Source organism: Xiphophorus hellerii, chromosome 14 (genome assembly GCF_003331165.1).
Source record: "Xiphophorus hellerii strain 12219 chromosome 14, Xiphophorus_hellerii-4.1, whole genome shotgun sequence".
Taxonomy (NCBI): Eukaryota; Metazoa; Chordata; class Actinopteri; order Cyprinodontiformes; family Poeciliidae; genus Xiphophorus; species Xiphophorus hellerii.
In genome coordinates, this window is record NC_045685.1 from 9,562,668 (window position 1) to 9,580,068 (window position 17,401).

A 17,401-nucleotide genomic window follows, 5' to 3' on the forward strand; every position below is an offset into this window, starting at 1 on the left:
AACATGGTTGTTGCAGCTGCAGGCAGCAGCTGTGTTTTCAGTGAGGATGAGGATGTTGAGCTTGATGATGGATGTGTGAGATGTTCTGCTGCCGTTTCCACCACAGCCAATCAGACTGGATGGAGCAGGTTCATGTGAAGCAGCAGAATCCTGCAGACACACAAGTTTTCTTCCTGGATGGATCACCGGACATTCAGCCATTTTCTGGAACTCTGACAGAAATGACTACCTAATAGCACCATCTGCTGGCCACTATCTGTAAGCACAAGTCACTGACAGAAGAAGTCTGGTGGGATTTTTGTTTTTTCCCACCAAGATTCACAGATTAAATAATTAATGTTCACTGTTGTTAACAGGACATAAAGTAAAGCAGACTTTTCTTTTCTGTTTTTATTGTTAATAAATTACTTTCAATAACTGAAAATTGCATTTTAATTGATTTTGTATCAGGTATTGTATCTCCAACTGCTACTGCTACACTGGATGGATCAGGTTCATGTGAAGCAGCAGAATCCCGAAGACACACAAGTTTTATTCCTGCGTCACATTATTGAACTGACGGCCAGTTTCTGGACCGATAACTTGGAAATCTATGACTTAATGTCACCATCTGCTGGCCACTAGCTGTAAACACAAGTCACGGACAGAACACAGCGTGTATTTTTTGGAAAGAATCATTTAAATAAATAATGTTTATTGTAGAACAGGATATTTATGTATGTTTAATTATAATTATTTTTGACAATACTGAAAATTGCAAAATATCCACAGCAGCCCTGTGTAGCAAACCTTTAGAGTATAAAATGTAATTTATTAAAATATTACATTCAATTTACAATTAATGTTAAATTGTTCATTTTCTTATTTGTTTGTGCTGCAGTAAGACAATTAAGACCATTAGGAAACACTAATAATTAATGAATACCTGAATAACGTCACTGTGTTGTAGAGACCAAGTCATTTATTCATGTTTATACATTTGTACATGTATATACTTATGCGCATTTCTATAAAAACAGGCACCGATATAAAAACTGTGTCACAGTCTTGTATTTATTATGAACAACAAAGTTGTAAAAGCTTCAAACGTTGCATAAGTCAGAATAGAGTTTGTAATTTTAATGTTTTGTTTTTTCTCACTTTGATGTTGCAAACCTCAGATGTTTTGCATCTTCAGCTGATTAACATATAAACACAAATGTAAACGTATAACACTTCTGATTATTGCAGAGATGTAACATTAATACACCTTTAGCATTGTAAAGCTGCAAAAATGCGATCATCATCACAATATATAACTAGAAAAACAAAATTTCTGAAGAAATTTAGCCGGGGCCTGCCAAGGCGCGCCCGTGGGGTATGGGCCCGGCGTCGTCACGCTACAAATTGGCATCGACGCTAAAGAACGCCGCAACGTAATCAGTGGCACGCGGAGAATCGCAAGAACATAAAGTAAGGCGGACGTGCACCATTCAGTATGATTTAAAATTTTTGTCAAGGCTTTTATTTTGGAAGTTTTGTTAAACTTCATTTCAAAGGGCCAAACTAATCCCATGCGTAATAGTCATTGGGTTAAATCAGTTATATAATGCTCAACAGAGCAATTATCTGATTTAAAAATATTCAAGGCTTTTATTTTGAAATTTGCAGTATGCTTCATTTCAGAGGGCCAAACTATTCCATTGTGTAACAGTGCTTTGGATAAAAAAGTCACATAAAGCCAAAAAGCGCAATTACCTGATGTAAAAATATTCAAGGCTTTTATTTTGAAATTATTATTATGCTCCATTTGAAAGTTCCGAACTAATCCCATGTGTAACAGTGCTTTGGATGAAAAAGTCATATACGGCCAAAAACAGCAATTACCTGATGTAAAAATATTCAAGGCTTTTATTTTGAAATTATTGTTATGCTCCATTTTAAAGTTCCGAACTAATCCCATGTGTAACAGTGCTTTGGATGAAAAAGTCATATACGGCCAAAAACAGCAATTACCTGATGTAAAAATATTCAAGGCTTTTATTTTGAAATTATTGTTATGCTCCATTTTAAAGTTCCGAACTAATCCCATGTGTAACAGTGCTTTGGATGAAAAAGTCATACAAAGCCAAAAACAGCAATTACATGATGTAAAAATATTCAAGGCTTTTATTTTGAAATTATTGTTATGCTCCATTTTAAAGTTCCGAACTAATCCCATGTGTAACAGTGCTTTGGATGAAAAAGTCATACAAAGCCAAAAACAGCAATTACATGATGTAAAAATATTCAAGGCTTTTATTTTGAAATTATTATTATGCTCCATTTTAAAGTTCCGAACTAATCCCATGTGTAACAGTGCTTTGGATGAAAAAGTCATACAAAGCCAAAAACAGCAATTACATGATGTAAAAATATTCAAGGCTTTTATTTTGAAATTATTATTATGCTCCATTTTAAAGTTCCGAACTAATCCCATGTGTAACAGTGCTTTGGATGAAAAAGTCATATAAAGCCAAAAAGAGCAATTACATGATGTAAAAATATTCAAGGCTTTTATTTTGAAATTATTATTATGCTCCATTTTAAAGTTCCGAACTAATCCCATGTGTAACAGTGCTTTGGATGAAAAAGTCATATAAAGCCAAAAAGAGCAATTACATGATGTAAAAATATTCAAGGCTTTTATTTTGAAATTATTATTATGCTCCATTTTAAAGTTCCGAACGAATCCCATGTGTAACAGTGCTTTGGATGAAAAAGTCATACAAAGCCAAAAAGAGCAATTACATGATGTAAAAATATTCAAGGCTTTTATTTTGAAATTTTCAGTATGCTTCATTTCAGAGGGCCAAACTATTCCATTGTGTAACAGTGCTTTGGATGAAAAAGTCATATACGGCCAAAAAGAGCAATTACGTCATGTAAAATATTCAAGGCTTTTATTTTGAAATTTTCAGTATGCTTAATTTTAAAGTTCCAAAATAATCCCATGTGTAACAGTTACTGAGTTAAATCAGTTATATACAGCCCATAGCAGCGGGTAGTTCTAAAGGCCAGTTCTCAGTCCTGATCTGTTTCAACTGAGGATAGATAGAACTACAATGATGCGTATTTGTAGTCCAAATCAGCAGCCAATAGCCTCTTGAGATCCGTTGCTATGTTAAATAAGTTTCACACCAAGGTGTGAAGTGTTAGTGAAACAGCCTGAGAGCCTCAGAAAATCCTGTCGCATGACTTTGCTCTGAAGCACCGTGACAGAAAACCGTACGGTCTAGATAAATTTCGAAAACATTTTACCGGAGCAGACAGGCGTATCAATGTCAGGACCGATTTTGATACAAATCGTGCGATATTTGTGGCCGTGATGGCGATTTCAAAATTATTTTGGGCTCAAAAAACCTCTTCATTTCTCACTCTAGCCGAGATGGGCTGTCACTCTAATTTTAGAAAAAATGAGAAACTTTGGGTCGCTTAGAGGCAAATTGTGGACAAACCGTAACTGGTATCGACGAGCCGTCTTCACTTTCGAAGAGATCACAGACGTATCTACAAAATGAAATTTGAATGGCATTTCTAGGTGAATTTGTGACGACACAGAAAATCCTCAAAAATAGGGTATTTCTAGGATTTTTCCCATTGACTTATAATGGGGTTTTTTTCGTAGTTTTTTGCGAATTATGTCGCCACGTTAAGCCCAAATCCCACCAGAAGTAATAGCTGGAATGGCGTGAATTTTCTGCACGTTTTGATACCTCATTTGTAGGTGTGCACCCAGCGGTATGAGCCGCATTAACGGTTACGGAAGAAAAATAAAGAACTAGAAAATTTCGGAAGAAATTTAGCCGGGGCCTGCCAAGGCGCGCCCGTGGGTCTGGGCCCGGCGTCGTCACGCCACAAATCGGCGTCGACGCCAAAGAACGCCGCGACGTAATCAGTGGCACGCGGAGAATCGCAAGAACGTTAAGCGAGGCGGACGTGCAACATTCAGTATTATAAAGTAAGTATATCAGCTAAAATCAGCAGAAACGCTAATGTTAGCGTCATTGCTTTCATCAGTATGTGGGAAATCACTAGGATATTTTCTGTAATTGATTTACTCCATTCAGTATACTAAACATTGCTAAAAAGTAAAATAAATAGCTAATAGCTTATTGAAGCTAAAATGCTAACGCTAATGAACCTTGCATTGAACTGTTTAGTAACAGTTCAATGCTCATAAACTGCAGGAAGGCAGTTCATTAGCATTTACCTAATGATTGTCACAAATATAAATTTTCAATAACGCACACACACACAACATATTACAGTTTAAAAATATATATTGACCTTATGTTAAAGATTTCTACAAACGTTTTACAGGTAAAGTTTACAATGAACCAAAATTACAACATTTAAAGAATACCATAAATTTAAGAATCTAATGTCTCTGCAATAAAAAGAAATTGCTATCTTTTTTATTTTTAAACAACACCTCATATTGTTAAATAACTGATTTTATGTATTCAAGTTTTAAATATTACATTTGAGTTTGCATGGATGTAAAATTACTGCTCAGTTTAAAAATTACAGTATTTTTAAACTGAGCAGTTTAAAAATATGCTCAGTATTTTTAAACTGCTCAGCTAAACTTCGCTCTTTAGCTCGTTAGCTTGTCGATGTTTCAGTTTTATTCGCTGGGAAAATTATTCTTTGTCTGCTTTGAAGATAAGCAGACAAATAATAAAAAACAAGTTTTGATATTAACTCTCAACTTCATTCACAAAACTTTTTCGTTATTTATTACACAACGAACATGCATTTCACATAAGAACAAAACAATGAGGTGACGTTGCCTGTAATTGAACACAACGCTGATCCCTCTTCACCCTGTCACCAACTCACACACATCCTCATTGTGTTGTGTTCTGTAAATAAACAAAACACAAGCAAAATCAATAAACTATATGCATATTCCAGTATACTGAGTTTTGGTTTTACATTCATTCTATTTAAATGTAGTTTGTTTGTGCTTACCAATGTTTTCTGGCCGGATGTCAGGCACCGTTTCCCCCTGGTCAGTTCGTCGATGTCTGGTTTTAGTTCTATTCTGTGGCAATCCGCAAAACGGCGTGTAGGTTTTCGTCAGTAATGCGCGATCTGTGCTTGGTCTTGTTTAAAGTCATTATTGAAAACATCTGTTCGCACAGATAGGTGCTTTCAAACGTGGACAAAACACGAGCTGCATGGAGTCGAAGCTGTGGCATCAAATCAGGGGGCAGTAGACGGTAAAAGTAAAAGTCCTCGATTGAAACATCACGGGACTTCGCTCTTTAGCTTCTTAGCTTGTCGATGTTTCAGTTTTATTCGCTGGGAAAATTAATAATCAGCTTGAGGTGACTCTGCTGCACTCTAGTGGCGAGAAGCCGTAATGTTGGTTGGTAAGAATCGGAAGGCATTATGGGATATGTAGTTTGTAGTCAATTCGTGCTCAAAACCTATTTTAAGTCAATCAATGGGGCTGTAAAACGGTGGTAGGGGGGAGAGGGCCACATAAAATGACGTAGCGGGCCACATGTGGCCCGCGGGCCTTGAGTTTGACACATGTGCAATAGAGGATCTATCTGCTGCTCATGCAAAACAGTCTATTTTAATCCCATGTGTAATAGTCATTGGGTTAAATCAGTTATATAATGCTGAAAACGCAAGTAGTTGATGTAAAAATATTCAAGGCTTTTATTTTGAAATTTTCAGTATGCTTCATTTCAAAGGGCCAAACTAATACCATGTGTAACAGTGCTTTGGATGAAAAAGTCAAATAAAGCCAAAAAGAGCAATTACATGATGTAAAAATATTCAAGGCTTTTATTTTGAAATTTTCATCAAGCTTAATTTTAAATTGCCACACTAATCCCATGTGTAACAATTGCTGGGTTAAATCAGTTATATACAGCTCAAAAGAGCAATTTTCTGATGTAAAAATATTCAAGGCTTTTATTGTGAAATTTTTGTTAAGCTTCATTTTAAAGTTCAAAACTAATCCCATGTGTAACAGTTACTGAGTTAAATCAGTTATATACAGCCCATAGCAGCAATTAGTTCTAAAGGCCAGTTCTCAGTCCTGATCTGTTTCAACTGAGGATAGATAGAACTACAGTGATGCGTATTTGTAGTCCAAATCAGCAGCCAATAGCCTCTTGAGTTCCGTTGCTATGTTAAATAAGTTTCACACCAAGGTGTGAAGTGTTAGTGAAAGAGCCTGAGAGCCTCAGAAAATCTTGTCGCATCACTTTGCTCTGAAGCACCGTGACAGAAAACCGTACGGTCTAGATAAATTTCGAAAACATTTTACCGGAGCAGACAGGCGTATCAATGTCAGGACCGATTTTGATACTAATCGTGCGATATTTGTGGCCGTGATGGCGATTTCAAAAATGATTTGGGTTGAAAAAGTTGTCTTGATCTCTCACTCTAATCAGCGAGAGAAGCCCTCTAACTTTAGGAAAAATGAGAAACTTTGGGTCGCTTAGAGGCAAATTGTGGACAAACCGTAACTGGTATCGACGAGCCGTCTTCACTTTCGAAGAGATCACAGACGTATCTACAAAATGAAATTTGAATGGCATTTCTAGGTGAATTTGTGACGACACAGAAAATCCTCAAAAATAGGGTATTTCCAGGATTTTTCCCATTGACTTATAATGGGTTTTTTTTCGCAGTTTTTTGCGAATTATGTCGCCACGTTAAGCCCAAATCCCACCAAAAATAATAGCTCCAATGGCGTGAATTTTCTGCACGTTTTGATACCTCATTTGTAGGTGTGCACCCAGCGGTATGAGCCGCATTAACGGTTATGGAAGAACTATAATAATAAAGAGACACTTTGTTGGGTGTAGAGTAATAGGTTCCTGCCATTGCTTTGCATGGCAGGCCCCAATAAAGAAACACTTTCTCCGACAATAGCAATAGGTTCCTGCCATTGCTTTGCATGGCAGGCCCCAACAACAAAAATAAAATGTTATGAGTCGAACTCTTGCAGAATAAACCAACAGAGTTATCCACAGCTTTTATTAACCTGAGAACAAACTGGAGGTTCTGTTCCTGCTGGACTCCAGTTTCCTGTAAACAGAGAACGTATTTTTTTTTTTTTTTTTTACAAATCAACTTAATAATTCTGCTGGTATTTTATGTCAGAAAATGTGTACTAGAAACATGTGCTGCTTAAAACTTTTGAAAATTCTGTGTCGTAACTAAAATGTTCTTCAGAACTTTTCCCACATATGGTCAGTAGAGGGAGCTGGTTCCCACCAGTGTTCTGGTTTTGTTGCAGACTGCTGGAATATCTCCAGTAGATCTAGCGGAATCTGAGTCAGTATCAAGTGACGCACAGACACATGAATCTTGTGCAAATAACATCTGTGGATCAGAGGAAGCAAGTTGATACAATGTTATTCTGGCAAGAGCTCGTTAATTCTGAGCCGCGCATGCGCAGAGCCAGGAAACTCGTTCTCCTGTTAGACCCACAGAGGCACGAGAGCGCCCCCACTGGCAAGAAGATACATGCACACAACAAACACTTCTATATACATAAGAAGAAAAAATAGAAAAAAACGAAGACAAAAGACAAGACCAATTCTGATTCAAAAATAAGGGTTGTATTAATTTATTATTTTGTTTAACTGTTTCTCAACACGCTACATCTGCTTTAAAAATGTAAAATAAACCCACCGGACAATAAAGACTTGAAATGAAAGATGATATTATTTAGCCTAAACCAGAGTCCAAGACAGAAACTGGAGCCACATTATAGTTTAATTAAAAAACAGCATGTTATCTTTGGCAGAATAATAAAGTACTGTTACAGAAAAACAGACAGATGAGATAAAATCATGAATTCACAAATAAACAACAGAAATCTTATTAGAACTGCTGAATGTGGCAGCAAATTTTCCTAATTGAGGAAAAAATGATCAGTAACAATCTAACCAATCAGGTGTTTATCTGACCTTCATGCTGAGCTGTAATTATCTGGTCTCACATTAACGTAAACAGAACCTTCTTCTGGATCAGGAGGTCTCTCTGGTAAAAGTGAAACATGGATACATAGAAAACATACATTAGTGTTTCTCCTCATATTTTTAAATAGTTTAATATCACTCTCTGAGTATTTGACAGCTGAGGATTGATCTGATTCACATGTAATCAGTCACCTTTAATAACTTGGCTGTTTTAGTACATATACGTTACCTTTTCCAGTGGCTCCACGGTTATGGATTGTCTCATACACAGACGTGGTGCCTACAGAAAATATAAAAAATGTCAAAGAAAAGCTTGTATCTGAATACAATTATGTAAAATAATAAGATCTATTTTGTAGATGCTTGGATATTATGTTTATCATTTAATTCCTGATGGGGATAATTGTGAGTTTGTTACAACTTTGAATTGTTTTTATTAATCAAACTCATAGTAATAATATAATTATATGTTGTCATACTGAGCAGCAGAACCATAATATCTGTAGATTAATTCTGACATAAAAATTAAGCTCAACAAACAAAATATTCAGGTGTTTCACTTTGTTGTTTTGTGTTTGTCAGAAGGAATGACTCTTAAAGTAGACACTTTGAGATTTTTATACATTTTATAAAATTGTGTTATTATGAAGAAAAAAGTTACAACAAAGTGATGTTATGTCCAAATTAATACTGATGTTTATTCTGTGACTAACCATGCAGCAGAAAGCTGTAATCACTTTCAGTCTGGTTCACTCCATGATTAGTGGTCGGCCTCTGGCTGCTGCTTTCAGACTGAAATGACCTAAAAATATTAAAGTGGATAAAATTTAACAATGAAACAAAGATCAAGACTTTATGACTAAGATGAAAAAACAGATATTTCATTCTGACCTGATGCAGCTCAAATCTGGAGAAGATAAAAAAAGCCATTTAGATCATCAACAACAGAATTAAAATGTTGAACCGAATTTCAAAAGTCATATTTTTTATTAAGTTTTGTTGGCTCTAGTGGCCTTTATTTGAAAGTAGTTCAACAGGAAAGAGGGTTATGAGAGAGGGGGAAGACATGCGGCAGGTCAGGAATTGAACCTGCAACCACCAGCACAAGAACTAGAGCCTCAATACGTGAGATGTGCTTTTCCCCTGCGCCACCACAGAACCCGAACAAAAGTCATATTTTAATACACGTGATTCAATAACACATTATTTCAGGTTAGAAGCAATAAAATGAGAAGAAAATGTTCTGACCTTTGGACCGTCTGCAGCGCCACAACAAGAGCAGGAGGACAATGAGAACGATTCCACTAACTGGTCCAACGATCAACATCACAGGAAATGAAGAGATGACAGGACTGGATACAGTTACTGGAAAAACAATAAATCATAAAAACATTTATCTTAGTCCTCATTTTATTCAACATCAACAGAAACATTTTATTAATGTCTTTTTAAAAACTACAAACTGCAGCTTTAACTTAATATTGTTAAATTGAGATTCTATGTATTGAAGTAATAAAAAACATCTGTTAAGGTCAGAGGACAGATCTATCCCACCTGGTGGGATTAATAGGGTGCAGGTCATTTTTCTGACTTTTATTTGTACAATGCACAATATTGTAACTACAATTTTATTGTGTTTATTTGTCTATAATTTGGTTAAACCTTTTTAGGCGTTTTTGATCATTTTGATGTGGCTGTTACAAACTGTGGTTATTGAGTGGTGAGGACGACGTGGTGGACCCAGGTTGTAGAGCAAATGATGATGGTTTTAATGAAGAAATCACAAAATACAAAGTCCAGGCAGCACAGGTGAGCAATAAGGCAAAGAGCTCAAACACTGGTAGCAACTGGAATACAAACTGGACTCGAACGAGGGAAAGGTAGACGACACATGACTTTAGACTTTAGACTAGGACCCGACAGGGAAACACAGATGGGATTAAATACACAGGGAAGGTAATCAGGGAACAATAGAGACAGCTGGGAGCAATCATGGCCAGAGAGACAGGAACTAAATTAACACACAGAGAATAAAACCACATCCTCACAGTGGCCAGTTAGAACATGTTTTACTTTAATTTTGCTGAAAAAAAGTTATCTACTGTTACTTTGAGGAAGTGGTGATGTAACTGTATCAGAGATCATAATATCATAAGAAACTAACATGAGCTTGAGTGAATATTGATGTTATTAAAGGAATCCTGCTGCATTTAGTTTTGCTGATCTATCCTCACAGTTCAGACCAGGTCAAACAAACTTGGATCACAACAATGAGCTGCTTAATCTAAACAAAAAGACATTTAAAGAGAAATCTGACTAAAATAGTTCAACACTCAACTTGTTAACTCCTAGAAGTTTTCTGTTTTATTCTTCAGATACCTAAAAGAACAACTTTGGGAACAATGTGCACATAGCAACACAAATTATAACAGTTGTGGTTTTATTATTGTAACTTGTTAAAGGAAGTGAACAAAAAATCAGCTCCTTTTTTCTGCAGTTAAAAATTCATAACTCAGATTAGAACTAGTCAGTTTTATTCTGGTCTGTCCAAGGAAGAAACTTCATGTAATCCAACATATGAGGAAAACATTTTTTCTACAATCTGTTCAGAAAAAACAACAATTAAATCACCTGTTATGGTTTCACTCCACTGTGTTGAAGAATACCAGTCATCTCTGCTTCTACACTGACACATGTAGTTTCCACTGCTGGACTCAGAGACATTGAAAGTCCAGTCTTTACTGTCTGTCTTGTGTATTATTGACCCAGATCTCCTCCAGTCACACGTCCACTCAGTGGTTTCTCCTCCCTGGACCTCACATGTCAGAGTGATCGACTCACCACTGAAGACATGAGAACCGTTTGGTTGTCGAGTCACAAAAACCTTGTTGGAAACTGTTTACATCAGATATGGGCAGAAAAATTAAATCAAATAAGAAATTTTAATTTCATAGTTTTTGTTTCTAAAAGTCTTAAAGAAAAAACTTACACATTATTTCAATGATCTTCTCAAGGCTTGAATAACTGTAGAATGAGGGATTTCCTCTCTCTCCATCACACTTATAGATTCCTCCTTGTGTCACAGTGATTTCTCTGTTTTCTACATTATTTCTGCTGAATTCAACAAAAGAAGTGTCTGAGGTCCGCCTGAACCATCTGTACTTCCATCCAGCAGAGGGCTCCACTGAGCAGCTCAGTGTCACACTGCCCCCTACTGGTATGGTTGTTGAACCTGCTGCCAGTTTGACTCCAGGTTTATCTGCAGTTAACATGAATTAAAATTGGTTAATTTTTCTATAATTTAAAAAAAACATACAGGATTTGTACAAGCAGAACAAGCTACAGACTTGTTAACTGTAATAAATGATTAGATCGGAAAATTACTGAAAATATGTCAACAATGTAGAAATTTATTAATATGAATTATTCTGGTAGTTATTCATCATCTCAGCCATACAGATTTACAACCAGCCTCTGATTATTGTGAGACTTCACAAAAGTAAACCTGATATAGAAACGTTTTCTAATAGAAAGTTTGAATCAGTGTGTGTGTGTTTGTATGTGTGTGTGGGAGTTAAGCATTAATTCTGACAACTCAACTATGGACTAAATCAGCCACATTTTCATTTACAAGTGTCAACTTACTTGATACAGACAGTCTGATGGTTTCACTCCATTGTGTTGAAGAATACCAGTCATCTCTGCGTCTACACTGACACATGTAGTTTCCACTGCTGGACTCAGAGACGATGAAAGTCCAGTCTTTACTGTCTGTCTTGTGTATTATTGACCCAGATCTCCTCCATTCACACGTCCACTCAGTGGTTTCTCCTCCCTGGACCTCACATGTCAGAGTGATCGACTCACCACTGAAGATATGAGAACCGTTTGGTTGTCGAGTCACAAAAACCTTGTTGGAAACTGTTTACATCAGATATGGGCAGAAAAATTAAATCACATGAGAAATATTAATTTCATAGTTTTAGTTTCTAACAGTCTTATAGAAAAAACTTACACATTATCTCAATGTTGTTCTCATGGCTTGAATGACTGTAGAGTGAGGGATTTCCTCTCTTTCCATCACACTTATAGATTCCTCCTTGTGTCACAGTGATTTCTCTGTTTTCTTCATTATTTCTGCTGAATTCAACAAAAGAAGTGTCTGAGGTCCGTCTGAACCATCTGTACTTCCATCCAGCAGAGGGCTCCACTGAGCAGTTTAGTATCACACTGCCCCCTACTGGTATGGTTGTTGGACCTGCAGCCAGTTTGGCTCTGGGTTTATCTGCAGTTATAAAAGCAAATAGTATTCGATTTTATATAAAATACTGCAATTAAAAGCTTATTGTAAAGAGTGATGCTTCTTTCAGATAAGTAAATATGTGAAAAAGCTGTAAATGCATTTTATTGTCATCTTTCCTTATTATAGATACTTTTTAGAAATTAAAAAAAAAGAATTTGTTTGAAATTGTTTCATTAAATAACATGAAAGAGTTATTTATCTTTTCTGAAAAGATAATGTGGTTAACTGTACATATAAGAAAATCTATATATTCACATTAAGGTAAATAATATTTCCTTTGCTTTGTTGCTCTTTTTTAACTTGTGGCTCACTTGACTTTATAAAAATTAAACCCAGTAATTATGTATGTGTCATATTTCAGACACTATTTTATCAACAAAAAAATCTTCTTGAAACTATGAAATAAAATACAGATAGAAAATGCATGTTTTCTTAGGGCTGATATAAAACTTTGCAATTATTTAAAATATTCAGGTCTTACCTGAGACAGTAACAGTGACAGTTTTACTGCACTTTGAGTCAGATGAACCCTTCCAGCATACACAGCACTGAAATTCACCACTATGACCAATAGATTGAGTTTGGAAACTGAAACGTTTATCTGACCGATAGGGAAAAACATCTTGACCATTCCTTATTAACCGGTAGTACCAGTCAGTGTCTTTTCCTTCATTCATGTCACAGATAAATGTAACAAACTCTCCAACATAAAAAGTCGACCAGTTGGGTTCAACAGTCAGCACAGGATCTATAAAGAACCAACATTCAGCAAGTTTGTCTTTTGATTTATAACAAAAACACATCAATGTAAAAATTAAAAGATAAACACAGAATAATATCTGATATAAAAGATAAACTGGATTCTGTTCCTGAGAGGATAAATTATTAAAATACAGATTAAAAGCTGAAATTACCGAGAGTTTGTCCACAGCAGAGCAGTGTGTTCAGCACTGAAATAAAGGTTGAAAGATCATCAGCATAAATAATAAATTAAATAAATTAAATCAAAAATATTTGCCAAATCCTCACACTCAGCTTAGACTCTGTTTACCTGTTAAATAAATGCAACTATTATAAAGATATTGAGTATTTATTTGTTCTGATAAGAATAAGATCAAATGTTTTAGTTTATTGTTGTTTTTCTGATGAGTTAAAACTTCATTTTATAAACTTCACATCCTGACTGAAGACAGAACATCTGCAGACGTTCTGCACGGCTACGGAAACTTCACACTCATCTCTACTGGTAAAAAACTGATAAAAGTTTTTAATGAATAATTCAAGTCTCTTGTATCAGATCATGTTTCATTTTTCATCTTTGTTATATAATATTTTCATTGCTCCCACATTAGTTGTATGGGATATAAAGTTCTGTGCTAAAGTCTGATTTTACAATAAACAGCTTTTCAAAATGTTTGCACAAAAATGTTTGTGTTAGTAATTTGTCACTGAAATAACCTGTTTGAAGTTGCAGCAAACACATCAAGAACAAATGGTTATACTAAGTAAAGCTACACAAATACAATGGAAGATAAAGTAGATATTACAGCAGACAAGATGTCAAAGACGAAGTTCTTCTAATCTGCATCATTCATACAGATAAAGTGATCTACTTACAGAGTGAGACCAGAACCCTGGGTGAGGTGTTCCCCATCCTGACCTCAACCTGGAACCATGTGTTGCTCTGCTTTGGTCCAATAATCTTCCTTTCATAACATGCTGCCTCTGCAACGTCTCTAGAGAAATGGAGCCGTCTGAAACAGGATCAACGTTTTATCTGAGAATGACGGGACAACGTTTATTTTAAACACTGACATCACTGCACTGAGTTTCTGCTGTGATGTTTCCGCTCCAATGATGACAAGTTGTGGTAGATAAGTTTATTTTTCTTTTTTTATTTTAGTGAAAACCATAAAAGGAAATTCACTTTGAATAAACTGTAAACAACATTATTGTAACACATGAATAGTTTAAATGTTTAATCCACTACTTGGTTTGTGTTGCGTGCGAACTCTCTGACAAACAAACCATAAAATCCCCTTTTCATCTAAAAACAAGTGATGGTGAGAATGATCTCACCTATCACAGATATATAAGGTCTTAGGTGTGAATAAACAGACATGAGATCAGACAGTGTGAAATAGTTTGGAGTTTAAATAGATTTAAGACGAAACTCTAAAAATGTACGGAGAGTGAAAAAAAGTTTCTGTGTTTCATTTAGCAGCGTCTGTTTGTGAGACAGGAAGAAAGATGGAAAATCTTATTTTCAGCAGAATAATCCTCTAACAATGATATCAGTCAAACCTACACCATACACTGACCTTTAACCTGATCCTAACTTTAGCCTCATCTACAATATGTTATATATTAACTTCTTAGCTCAGCTTGAAGAAGCTGTTAGCAGCTCTGCTAACCCAGCATGAGTTTTGGTTGTGAGGTAATGGAAAAGCATTTGCTTTTATGATGGCACTTAATTTGTAGTTTTCTATTCTAAATATTTCACTTTAGTCCAGATCTTCCACCAAGAGACGAGGAAACATTACAGAGTCTCCTGCAGAAACTCTATAAATACAATTGAAAATGTGCTGAGCTTCATCTTCAGTGACATCCTGCTCAAGAAGTGTTGACCAAAGAAGCAGAAGTTCTCTTTAATAGTATGAAGACTCAGCACTGCCCTCTTGTGGCAGGTTGTTGAATACAGACTGCAGGCCATTGTTTCAGAGTTTAGGTCTGGCACTTCTTTCCTGGTGTTTTAATCTAAATTGTCCATTCAACTGACACTAAAAATTGTCCCATTTATTCTAGTTTCAGAAGAAATAATATGTGTTTCAAGACTCTCTGAATTGTTGTTTGTGCTAAGCTAACATGGTTGTTGCAGCTGCAGGCTGCAGCTGTGTTTTCAGTGAGGATGAGGATGTTGAGCTTGATGATGGATGTGTGAGATGTTCTGCTGCCGTTTCCACCACAGCCAATCAGACTGGATGGAGCAGGTTCATGTGAAGCAGCAGAATCCTGCAGACACACAAGTTTTCTTCCTGGATGGATCACCGGACATTCAGCCATTTTCTGGAACTCTAACAGAAATGACTACCTAATAGCACCATCTGCTGGCCACTATCTGTAAGCGCAAGTCACTGACAGAAGAAGTCTAGTGGGATTTTTTTCCCCCCACCAAGATTCACAGATTAAATAAATAATGTTCACTGTTGTTATCAGGACATGAAGTAAAACACACTTTTCTTTTCTGTTATGTATTGTTAATATATTACTTTGCATCACTGAAAATGGCATTTTAATTGATTTTGTATCAGGTATTGCATCTCCAACTGCTACTCCACTGTTTTAATTTAGCAACTCTCTAAAAATGACAATATTGTGAAAAATGCATTGATGTTAGTTTTATTTTCCTCCTGATATTTACAACCTAGAAATCGGAAAAAAAAACAAAAACTCCTTTCATTAAAGCACTTAGCTTTGTTTAATGTTCTTATTGTCTATTATTTCTTAAAGCAGCATGCAGGTTTGACAATCTATAAAAACAGAACAAATCCTGAACAAATAATAATAATAAATTAACACACTGTGATTATTGGAGCTGGTTGTCATTGTTGCCGTTTCCTCCACAGCCCAAACACACTGGATGGATCAGGTTCATGTGAAGCAGCAGAATCCTGAAGACACACAAGTTTTATTCCTGCGTCACATTATTGAACTGACGGCCAGTTTCTGGACCGATAACTTGGAAAACTATGACTTAATGTCACCATCTGCTGGCCACTAGCTGTAAACACAAGTCACGAACAGAACACAGCGTGTATTTTTAGGAAAGAATCATTTAAATAAATAATGTTTTTTGTAGAGCAGGGTATTTATGTGTGTGTTTAATTATAATTATTTTTGACAATATTGAAATTTGCAAAAAATCCACAACAGCACCGTGTAGCAAACTTTTAGAGTATAAAATGTGATTTATTAAAATATTGCATTTAATTTACAATTAATGTCAAATAGTTCATTTTATCATTTGTTTGTGCTGCAGTAAGACAATTAAGACAATTAGGAAACACTAATTAATGAATACATGAATAACATCACTGTGTTGTAGAGACATATCATTTATTCATGTTTATACATTTGTACATCTATATTCTTATGGACATTTCTATAAAAACAGGCACCAATATACAAACTGTGCCACAGTCTTGTATTTATTATGAACAGCAACGTTGTAAAAGCTACAAATGTTGCATAAGTAAGAATTTAGTTTGTAATTTTAATCTTTTGTTTTTTTCTCACTGGGATGTTGCAAACCTCAGATGATTTGCATCTTCAGCTAATTAACATATGAACACAAATGTAAAAGTATAACATTTTTGATTATTGCAGAGATGTAACATTAATACACCTTTAGCATTGTAAAGCTGCAAAAATCCAATCATCAAATCGAATGTTATGAGTCGAACTCTTGCAGAATAAACCAACAGAGTTATCCACAGCTTTTATTAACCTGAGAACAAACTGGAGCTTCTGTTGCTGCTGGACTCCAGTTTCCTGTAAACAGAGAAAGTATTTTTTTTACAAATCAACATAATAATTCTGTTGGTATTGTATGTCAGAAAATGTGTACTAGAAACATGTGCTGCTTAAAACTTTAGAAAGTCTGCTTTAGAAATGTATAATAAACCCACCGGACAATAAAGACTTATTAAATAAAGATATTATTTAGCCTAATGTAACAGAGAGAAAAGTGTGTATGAATATGTGAATTTTATCCAAAATAATAATAATAGTATGTATTTATAATGAGAATTTTAATTGATGCATTTGTTTAGATCCACCTAGTGGTGTGATGAGTAACTGCATGCAACGGGTCCTTCAGGCGCTCTCAGGGCTTCTAAGGATTCTGAGGAATGCTGGTGGAGGAAGGTGTGAGTGAAGCAGCTCTTCACTACTTTTTTAAACTTAGGGTCATATTTTTCTAGTTCAACAATTAACGAAATACTGTAAGATCATTTAACATCTACGAATATAATTTGTAAAGTTTTGTCTTGGTTGGGCTGGAAAAATATGACCCTATAAGTGAGAGCTGCACCAGTTGGTGTTCGTGGCTGATCATTCAGTC

General features: G+C 35.5%; 1 protein-coding gene and 1 long non-coding RNA gene across 2 annotated transcripts in view; both read right to left on the reverse strand.

Annotated features, from left to right (window-relative positions):
- LOC116732479 (B-cell receptor CD22-like) overlaps positions 1 to 17,401 on the reverse strand; it is a 152,629-nt gene that overhangs the window by 45,398 nt on the left and 89,830 nt on the right. The window lies entirely within an intron of this gene.
- Positions 940 to 7,200, reverse strand: LOC116732517 (uncharacterized). Its single transcript, XR_004341813.1, has 2 exons — positions 7,171 to 7,200; positions 940 to 1,080 (listed from the first exon to the last, which is right to left on the reverse strand). It is a non-coding gene; the product is annotated as an uncharacterized LOC116732517 (long non-coding RNA).